This window comes from Carassius gibelio, chromosome B7, assembly GCF_023724105.1.
Source record: "Carassius gibelio isolate Cgi1373 ecotype wild population from Czech Republic chromosome B7, carGib1.2-hapl.c, whole genome shotgun sequence".
Taxonomy (NCBI): Eukaryota; Metazoa; Chordata; class Actinopteri; order Cypriniformes; family Cyprinidae; genus Carassius; species Carassius gibelio.
In genome coordinates, this window is record NC_068402.1 from 31,910,488 (window position 1) to 31,920,753 (window position 10,266).

The window sequence follows — 10,266 nt, forward strand, 5'->3', positions numbered from 1 at the left end:
GAATTCCACTTTTTTTCACTCATTTTTGATTCCCAAATTGAAAGTCCTCATCTACAGTTACTGAAATGAAGCTGCTGAAGTTTATTTTCCTGACATTATTATAGAAACGTCTTAAGAAATTCCCTTTTGCTGTTGCTTTAAGCTCTATTATACTACTTTATGAAAATGTTAATGTGGTTTTGTCTGAAGCTTTGTGCTCTTATCCATGTAGAAATGAAAAATAAATAAATAAATACATAAAGAGAATAATTTGTATGGGTATTTCTCTTAAGTGTGGCACCCATTCTCAAGACAACATTCTTCAGATGTTAAAAAAACAACTGAAAACTGCTACAAAATCAGTGCACACAACTGCTTCAAAAGTTATTTGCTATTAAGTACTTTGCAACTGACAAAATAGCAACTGGAAATACCTGGAAATTCATATTATAATAAAAAAACAGCATAAATCAGTGATGATCCTAACATAAATACATGTAAAGAGTGTGTGTGGTTAAGATTAATTTTCATTTATATACTTACTGAATTACGCTTTACGCGAGCTCGCGGGCAGTTGCGCTGCCGCGAATATCATTTTATTACTTTAAACAGTTCAGAAACATCTGAATTTCTTGGTGTGTTCTAACGTGTGGATTGCGTGCAATCGCCGTTTTAAAAGGTCTTAACCCTGCTGAAAAAAAACAATAGAAACCATTACAGAATTTGTAATGGTTTTAATGGTTCTCATTGGAATTCTAATGGTTTTAATGGACACTGTAATGGTCTCTGTGGGTCTCTATTGGTAATTTGCTTTCTTCTATTGGTGGCGTGTATTGTCTATTGGATACCATTAAGGACCAATAGAACACCTTTAGAAACTTCTAGTGGTATCTACTGGACACCAGTAGAAACCATTATGACTCCAATAAATTTAGTGGTTTCTTTGGAAAACTGTAATGGTCTTAGTGGGTATGGCTACTGCTGAAAAAAAAAATGAACACACAAACAATAGAAACCATTACAAAATTTGTAATGGTTTTAATGGTTATAATGGGAATTATGTTGGTTTTAATGGTCACAGTAATGGTCCCTGTGGGTCTCTATTGGTAAATTGCTTTCTTCTATTTGGCATGTATTGTCTTGGATTGCCACCATACGTCATTTGGAAAGGTTATTTTTTATTCATTTTTTTTTTAAATCAACTCGTCATGGCCTTCAAAATTGACTTGAAAGTTGGTATATGTTTTGTCTGTCGGATTTGGTCCAAATTTAGCCCAAAAATAGATGTGAAATAACAGTGAAATTCTGCGTGACTTCCACGTGCTGTAATGTGCGCGCGCGCAGAACTGGAGCGGAGGACGTCACCATGGAAACGAGGCGGCAGCCCAACCGTCAAGCAGCTGATCGCTGACACTCAATGTGGTTTCACTTTTTTTTTAGGTAAGTTTAGTCTATTAAATTACACAAATAGTACATTAAAGTGTTCCTGACACTTTATTTCATGTAAATTATACGCTTTCGTTTTAATATTTACTTTATAGAAATGGTTTAGCGTCGTCAGAAAAGGTCCGTTAGCATCTCAAAGGTAAGGCTAACTACAAGAGGTAACGATAGACATGAGCTCTTATTTATTAAGTTTGGGCTTTTAATGTCATCTTGTGTGTAGATGCTCTCTCTCTCTCTCTCTCTCTCTCCATATATATCAATGGATGAATGGAAGTAACTTAACCGAATTAATTTAACCTTAAAAGTATGCACTGTTTAATCCTAAAATGTTTAGTAACGTAACCGGATAACGTTACATCACTTACATAGAGCGTGAAAATGGACTGAAACCTTCAGGTTTTGATCTTTCATGGTAAACACATAAATACAAACTTGTTCTGTGATTTCAGAAGTGCCAGAAAAAAACCTCTATGACACGGGAGAAGTTCCTGATTTTAACATTTCTGAAGGGAGCTGATGACAGAGAGGATGAAAACACACACATTTTGATGTCCACGCTGTAGGAGCATTACTAAATAAGTAAAACTAAAATATATATATTTATTGTAAATGATTATATAAATTATATATTCTGTGAATTATTATTTTTCTTTTCTGCATTTCACCTCTGCTATAGTTTATGCCTTATACCTGGCATTGTATAATAAATATTGTTGTCTCTGTGACAGTGCTTATGTTCCTAGGTTCTTCCATGCTGATGGCTGTGCTCTAGTCATATCTCCTGTCGAAGAACATTTTTAGACATTATGAACCATGAATAGTAAGCAATTCCTCAAACATACACTACCATTCAAAAATGTAAGGGTTAGATTTGTCATGTATTTCAAAGACATCTTTTATGCTCACCACTGCTGCATTTATTTGATTAAAATACAGTTAAATTGTGAAATTACCATTTTTTAATAACTATTTTCTATTTAAGTTTGTTTTAATAAGTGATCAAAGCTGAATTTTCAGCATCATTACTCCAGTCTCCAGTGTCACACAATCCTTCAGAAATCATGCTTTGTGAAAACAAGAATAAAATTGTACAAAATATTCACATATAAAGCAGTTATTTGAAATTGTACTAATATTTCACAACATTACCATTTTTATTTATGATCAAATAAATGCAGTTTTCTTAGTGTACATGAGACTTATTTCAGAAACATAAAAAAATCTCTATCTCCAAGCTACACACTCTCACACCAAAGTGACCAAAGTTAAAAATCATTCAAACTTTGTGTCAGTACATCATAAATAGGAAAAGGCATCAGATCACCGTCTGTGATTTGTTGTTTTGTTGTGCTGTCCAGTGACGACACAGTGTTAGAACTCTTGTTAAATATCATTACATGATGTATGTATGATGCCATTCAGCACTGATAGATCTTTTCTATTTCAGAGACTGAAAATCATTGATAAAGCACAAGGTTACTGTAACATATTTAAACAATATTAATAAGAATTAATAAAAATGCATCTGTGACTTAATATTGCTTCTTATTTTTCAGTGGGTTGAAAGTTCTCATTAAACACATAGCTTTCTTCTCATCTTTGTGCATTTTCAAACGTTGTGCATATTTCTGAATCATTTTTTTTTTTTTACTTCATAATATTGGTTGTCTTCTCTTGTTTCAGAGTTTAGCTCCAACCCCAGTTAAGCAGACCTGAGCAGCTGATCAAGGATCAGCAGAAACTCTGCAGAACGGTGGTCCTCCAGCCCAGGACTGGACACCAGTGTTGTAAGTCATTCTGTCGCTTTATAGTGCATGTTCAGAACATATTGCAGGAGATCTCAACATTGTCTCTCAAGGTCCACTTACATGCAGAGTTTTGCTCCAACCTGCAGTGCACCTGAACACATTAATTGAGGTCTAACTATTAGTGTTGTCACAGTACCAATTTCAGTACCAAAGCAAAACACAAAAACATGCTAATTATTATTTTTTTAATTATTATTATTAGCCGCACTTATTCAGTATCCCAGAAATTTTGAATGTTGTGAAAAGGTTCAATATTGAAGAGACCTGGTGCCACACTCTAATCAGCTAATTAACTCAAAACACCTGCAAATCCTTTAAATGGTCTCTCAGTCTCGTTCTGTAGGCTACACAATCATGGGGAAGACTGCTGACTTTACAGTTGTCCAAAAGACGACCATTGACACTTTGCACAAGGAGGGGAAGACACAAAAGGTCATTGCTAAAGAGGCTGGCTGTTCACAGAGCTCTGTGTCCAAGCACATTAATAGAGAGGCGAAGGGAAGGAAAAGATGTGGTAGAAAAAAAGTGTAGAAGCAATAGGGATAACTGCACCCTGGAGAGGATTGTGAAACAAAACCCATTCAAAAATGTGGGAGAGACTGACAAAGAGTGGACTGCAGCTGGAGTCAGTGCTTCAAGAACCACTACACACAGACGTATGCAAGACATGTGTTTCAGCTTCGCATTCCTTGTGTCAAGCCACTCTTGAACAACAGACAGTGTCAGAAGCGTCTCGCTTCAGGAAGGACTGGACTGCTACTGAGTAGTGATATATCAGACCCAAGAATGCAGAATAGCTGTAGGCCACTATCAGAGCAACCTGGGCTCTCATAACACCTGAGCAGTGTCACAGACTGATCGACTCCATGCAACGCCGCATTGCTGCAGTAATTCAGACAAAAGGAGCCACAACTAAGTATTGAGTGCTGAACATGCTCATACTTTTCATTTTCATACTCTTCAGTTGGACAAGATTTCTAAAAATCCTTTCTTTGTATTGGTCTTAAGTTATACTCTAATTTTCTAAGATAATGAATTTGGGATTTTCCTTAGTTGTCAGATATAAATAAATATATCAGTCTGTGTGTAATGAATGAATATAATATACAAGTTTCACTTTTTGAATTGAAATGATGATATTCTAATTATATGATGAGCACCTGTATACACAGAATGACTAATTGAACTGCTTTTATAGTTTTAATAATTAATTTATTTGTAATGAATAAAGGGATTTTACATTTGATTATTTGTTTTCTTACTTGAATGCTTTTGTTCGGATGTAAAATAAAAAAGTGAATTATTATTAAGAAAATAACTGCAGGAAAAGATGCAATGTTGCTCAGTGTGTTTGGTTTGGAACCTTTAGAAAATAGAAAAGAGTTGACTTTGCCAACTCTTTCAACTTCAAACGGGTGTAGCTCAGTCATTTTTATATATATATATATATATATATATATATATATATATACAGTATTGTTCAAAATAATAGCAGTACAATGTGACTAACCAGAATAATCAAGGTTTTTTGTATATTTTTTTATTGCTACGTGGCAAACAAGTTACCAGTAGGTTCAGTAGATTCTCAGAAAACAAATGAGACCCAGCATTCATGATATGCACGCTCTTAAGGCTGTGCAATTGGGCAATTAGTTGAATTAGTTGAAAGGGGTGTGTTCAAAAAAATAGCAGTGTGGCATTCAATCACTGAGGTCATCAATTTTGTGAAGAAACAGGTGTGAATCAGGTGGCCCCTATTTAAGGATGAAGCCAACACTTGTTGAACATGCATTTGAAAGCTGAGGAAAATGGGTCGTTCAAGACATTGTTCAGAAGAACAGCGTACTTTGATTAAAAAGTTGATTAGAGAGGGGAAAACCTATAAAGAGGTGCAAAAAATGATAGGCTGTTCAGCTAAAATGATCTCCAATGCCTTAAAATGGAGAGCAAAACCAGAGATACGTGGAAGAAAACGGAAGACAACCATCAAAATGGATAGAAGAATAACCAGAATGGCAAAGGCTCAGCCAATGATCACCTCCAGGATGATCAAAGACAGTCTGGAGTTACCTGTAAGTACTGTGACAGTTAGAAGACGTCTGTGTGAAGCTAATCTATTTTCAAGAATCCCCCGCAAAGTCCCTCTGTTAAAAAAAAGGCATGTGCAGAAGAGGTTACAATTTGCCAAAGAACACATCAACTGGCCTAAAGAGAAATGGAGGAACATTTTGTGGACTGATGAGAGTAAAATTGTTCTTTTTGGGTCCAAGGGCCACAGGCAGTTTGTGAGACGACCCCCAAACTCTGAATTCAAGCCACAGTACACAGTGAAGACAGTGAAGCATGGAGGTGCAAGCATCATGATATGGGCATGTTTCTCCTACTATGGTGTTGGGCCTATTTATCGCATACCAGGGATCATGGATCAGTTTGCATATGTTAAAATACTTGAAGAGGTCATGTTGCCCTATGCTGAAGAGGACATGCCCTTGAAATGGTTGTTTCAACAAGACAATGACCCAAAACACACTAGTAAACGGGCAAAGTCTTGGTTCCAAACCAACAAAATTAATGTTATGGAGTGGCCAGCCCAATCTCCAGACCTTAATCCAATTGAGAACTTGTGGGGTGATATCAAAAATGCTGTTTCTGAAGCAAAACCAAGAAATGAGAATGAATTTCTGGAATGTTGTTAAAGAATCATGGAGTGGAATAACAGCTGAGAGGTGCCACAAGTTGGTTGACTCCATGCCACACAGATGTCAAGCAGTTTTAAAAAACTGTGGTCGTACAACTAAATATTAGTTTAGTGATTCACAGGATTGCTAAATCCCAGAAAAAAAAAAATGTTTGTACAAAATAGTTTTGAGTTTGTACAGTCAAAGGTAGACACTGCTATTTTTTTGAACACACCCCTTTCAACTAATTGCCCAATTGCACAGCCTTAAGAGCGTGCATATCATGAATGCTGGGTCTTGTTTGTTTTCTGACAATCTACTGAACCTACTGGTAACTTGTTTTCCACGTAGCAATAAAAATATACTAAAAACCTTGATTATTCTGGTTAGTCACATTGTACTGCTATTATTTTGAACAAAACTGTATATATACAGTTATACATCATTTTGAAGGACTTTTTAATGAGAAAAAAAACCTCAACTGATTTTTGCTCATTGTGACTAACTTTGCCAGCACAGGTCACATATGCTACTTAATTAGGTGACGTTGACACCGAGATGTCATACATAAAGCAAACCACGTTGTATGCCTTGTAATTTCTGATCCATTGTGTGCTAAAAAAAGCTGGAGCCATCGGCATAAACCAGGAGTTGATAACGAGAAAGTTGAGAAAGTTGGGGTTAAGATTAAATGCCAAGAAAAGTGTACTTTCCTCATTAAAAAGGACCACTTATCTGGGCGTGGAGTGGGATTCGACCACAATGCAGGCACAATTGTCCACTGCTCGGATCCAGTCGATCCTTACTACAGTCACGATTTGTCAAGGAAGGCTTTCCTTTCCAAGCAGTTTCAGAAACTATTGGGGTTAATGGCAGCTGCAACTGCCTGGAGATGCTGGCCATATTTTGACCTAAGAGATCGCCATGTGTTGATGTGCACCGACAACACAGCGGTGGTCTCTTATATTAGCCACCAAGGGGGTCTGCGCTCATGCTGTTTGTACAAACTACCATATGAGATCCTTGTATGGTCCCATGGCAAACTACATTCACTGAGAGCAGTACATTTTCCTGGGCATGTGAATATGGGAGCAGACATCCTGTCAAGGCAGGGGCTGAGGCCCGGGGAATGAAGCAGATATGGAGAAAAAATTTGTCCGGACTCAGGTTGATCTGTTTGCGACTCAGATGACATTGCACTGTCCCCTTCAGTTCACCCTGACTCACCTGGCTCTACTGGGAATGGATGCCATGGTACAGAAGTGGCAGATGCTTAGTCTGTATGCTTTTCCCCCTGATCGCTCTGCTCCTGGGAGCTCTGGAGAGAGTGCGCAGGAAGGGGTCTATCTTCTATTTATAGAAGATGTACTGGTCAGGCCGAGTATGGTTCTTGGACCTGATTTCTTTCCTTGATGGCATTCCATGGGAGATTCCCATCAGGAGGGATCATAATGGAGCAAAGACAAATGGTGTGCATGCTTTTATTTCTCGCAAAAACCTCTCAAATTATACCACTCAAATTATAAAACATTATTACAAGCTTACTTTTGTGAATTAGGATAAGGTAAGGAGATAGTTATGAACACTGGCTGGTTATTTACTTGCCTAATAAATGAAAAAAATGATTTTGGATGAAAATGCCAAAACCAAAAAAATTTTAACCAAAAAAAGTTATGGACTTCAGCAATGTATAGTGTGGTGGAAAAAAATTCATTGAACATTGCTTCTGTATACCTATATATGCATGTGTTTTCTTAGAATTGCTGTGTGGGTTCAGAAAGGTGACACCTGGGGGAAAACAGATGTCTGAGTATGACCTGAGAGGGTCATTGGGCCATATAGTGGGGGGACAATGCCTGAGGATGACCTGAGGGGGTCACCTAAGTCCTAAATGTGTGAGAAACAGCCCATAGAGAGTGTTCCTTGTTATGTGTGGAAAGTTACAGCTGTTCAGACTGTATAACCTTGGAAGAGCAGAGGTATAAAAGGTGGAGGACTGCCCTCTTCCTGGGTCGGTTTCACTCTGCAGGAACTCAGTGTTGCTGTATGACTGTCTGACATTCTTTGCAAAGAATAAAAACTTTCTTTTTAATTATAGCTGAGAATGAGTCTGTCTCTTATGCTGATGAGAGTTGATTTAAATTTTGCAATTAGCAATACATTTTTAAATAATATTTAAGAATAAAATAATAGAGACCTAAAATAAAACATACTTATCCTTCCCATCACACAAATCCATTCTATGATTATTATTTTTTATTTGTGTATTATTGTTGTTGTTTTACTGTATTTACATTTACATTTAGTCATTTTGCAGACACTTTTATCCAAAGCGATTTACAATTGGGTGATATAAGTGATTCTTCTTAAAATGGCAAACAGACACATGAAGTACTTATAATACCAAGTTTTAGGCATTGGTCAAATAAGTTTTTTTGTATTTTTGTATTTGTCAGGACAGCTCACACTAAAAGAAAGGATTAAACTCGAAGGAGTTTAACAAACTATAAACCAACTGTGGCGGCGGAGGCGTGGTTCAGCGAGGTCTGCGACGGGAGAGAGAGTGAGGAGACGAGCGGTGGTAAGTGGCTCAAGTGAGAAACAAGTAACACCTGCTGCTCGTTGCAGTGATTGGCGTGGGGAATCGGCATTTAAGCCGCCCGCAAACCGGCAGAGGGAGAGAGAGCTGAGGACTCGTGGGAGAAAGCAGCAGATGTGCGAGAGAGACCGTAAACCAGAATAGTGTTCAGTGAACGTGATTGATGCGCATGTGGCGCGAGTTTTGTTTTCTTTTTGAGCTAATAAATATTCCCACGAGCCTCAGAACGCCGTCTCCGTTCTCCTTCCTTCTCAGTTGATGTTGAGTTTAATATCTCTACACCAACCGTGAGAAACAAAATCAAAAAATCTGAAACTGAATTTCATGACCTACGATTGGTGTAATATATAAGAGCTCATGTACAGACATTCTTAGTCTTAAAGTAGTAACTGATGTCCATGCTTTCGTAAATCAAGCCTTAACACAGTGAGCCTCACATTCCCTGACAAGTGAAGACAAAATATTTTGATTGCACGCTGTTGGCTGGCTGTAGTATAGTTTAACCAATCGCTGTAAACATGTTCCAAATATAATTACATATTTTAATCAGTGTCATCAAATCTTATTTGAAATGGGCATGAGAGGGTATTAATGGTGAATGACAAAATAACTTTATATAATTCATACACTAGACAATGAGCATAGTGCATAGAATAAGTGCATAGTGTATAATGCATCATTTGGGACGTAACTGTCAGGTCTCGGGTATGATCTGTCAATCAGGGTATCTTCCGTCCATTCCAAATCCGTTTCCAATTAAAAAACAGAAAACGAAAGACTCAAGAGGATTCAAGTGAGAGAACATGAATTAAATAACGAGAAATTGAAAAATGGCTTGTTTATTCGTTATTCCATCTAGGTTAACAAACGGAAAATGAGTTTTTGACTTGATTTCTCATTTTGTCGTTTGGGGTTTAAAAAACGGTTTATGGCTTCAATATTTCATTCGCACTTGTAGGCGGAGCTGAAACGCTCCTTTCAACTGATTGGTCGAATCGCTCCGCCTTCAACTCGGTCTCCTCAGTCTTTCAGAATAAGAGTCTTACAAGAGTAATGTCTGAAACCAGATGTAGCTGGACACATAATTCGTTTTGCTGCGACTTGCAAGTCACACCTTTAAATTATTTCTAGGTTATAGTATTGTATGAATATTCAGTCCCACTGTAAATACAGTGCAAATAGTTTTGTCTCCTTGGATAAAAGTGAAGTGGAAATAAAAATCAATAATAGACTGAACAGTTCCATGTTAATATGTCTGTAACATTTACCACTCTCGTCTTTTAAGTCTAAAGGCACTAGGTAGGTGTGTGTGTGTGACATTAAAAATCAATTTGGAAAATTAATATAGTTCAATTTATGAAATAAATTTGTAATATTAGTTTTATTACATACTAAATTGAATGACGTTTTTCTTTTAGTCTTCTTTGTTGGCCTTGAGAAAGCCGACATATATTTGAACATTATTATCATTTATTATGAGAGTAATTGACAACGACTAAAATTTTAATGTTTCTCCAAATTCAGCTCAGATCTTCAGACTCGTCTGACTCGTTGCTGTAACTGGTCAGACTTTGTCCTTCTCAAAGAATCCTAGTGACTTTCATTATCTGAGAAATGAAGGTCTTACACTTAATGTCCACTAGAGGGGGAGACAGGATTTCTGTTTATGTAAGTTTAAATGACAGATAATTACATGAATTTCATGTGTACTACCATGAATATGCCATATCTGTGTACAAGAATAAACTTCACACTT

The 10,266-nt window shown here is 37.0% G+C and overlaps 1 long non-coding RNA gene across 1 annotated transcript; it reads left to right on the top strand.

Moving 5' to 3' along the window:
- Positions 1-1,227: 1,227 nt before the first annotated feature.
- LOC127961211 (uncharacterized) lies at positions 1,228-4,414 on the top strand. Its single transcript, XR_008154397.1, has 3 exons — positions 1,228-2,004; positions 2,154-2,245; positions 3,109-4,414. It is a non-coding gene; the product is annotated as an uncharacterized LOC127961211 (long non-coding RNA).
- The last annotated feature ends 5,852 nt before the right edge of the window (positions 4,415-10,266 follow it).